This window comes from Lonchura striata, chromosome 5 (assembly GCF_050655825.1).
Source record: "Lonchura striata isolate lonStrDom1 chromosome 5, ASM5065582v1, whole genome shotgun sequence".
Lineage (NCBI taxonomy): Eukaryota > Metazoa > Chordata > Aves > Passeriformes > Estrildidae > Lonchura > Lonchura striata.
The window spans coordinates 26,402,966-26,403,657 of NC_140707.1; positions in this window are offsets into that span (position 1 = coordinate 26,402,966).

Genomic DNA, 692 nt, shown 5'->3' on the forward strand with positions numbered 1-692 from the left:
TTGGTGGTGCCTGTCTGGTCCCTGATGCTTCCTAGGAGAAACAAGCATCCCATTGAATGGCGGAGTGTTAAACACAGCACCTTCCAGCTGTTTGGCCATACAGCTCCTGGCTCAACATCTGCCTTTGCCAAAAGCCAGAACAGGAGCCCTTGTAAATATAGCAGTGTACAGTTCTTTGATGTAAATCAGAACAAACTTGCTCAATTTGCAAGCAAACAGTCTGGAATCTTTTGTAGGAGTTGGGGTTTTTAGGGAGGCAGCATCATTACAACATTCCACGTGATCCGTGCACTTTGGTCACAAACTGAATGAGGTGCTGGGGGCCAAACTGGTTTATGAATGTTAAGGTATTCCCACATCTGACCTTGCAGTCAGAAAATGTAACACTAATGCTCAGGTGCCATAGTGTTAAGGCAGGAATGAGGAAAGAAGGCAGGAAAAGGGATAGGTTCTGGGCTTATTTTAAAAAATCAGATTTTGTAACCTAGTCTGACTGTAGTGCACTTGGGCAGGCATGGAGAGCAGTGTGAAGGTGTTTCTGACAAGGACAGGAATAATGAATGGAGCTTGCCCATGTGCAGACGGGCTCAGTACAGTGCAAGGCACATCAAACACAGAGATTTTTGACCTGGTTTGTTTCTCTTTATATTGGAAGAAAGTGAATAAAAGTTCCCTGTCCTCAAGCAGTACTT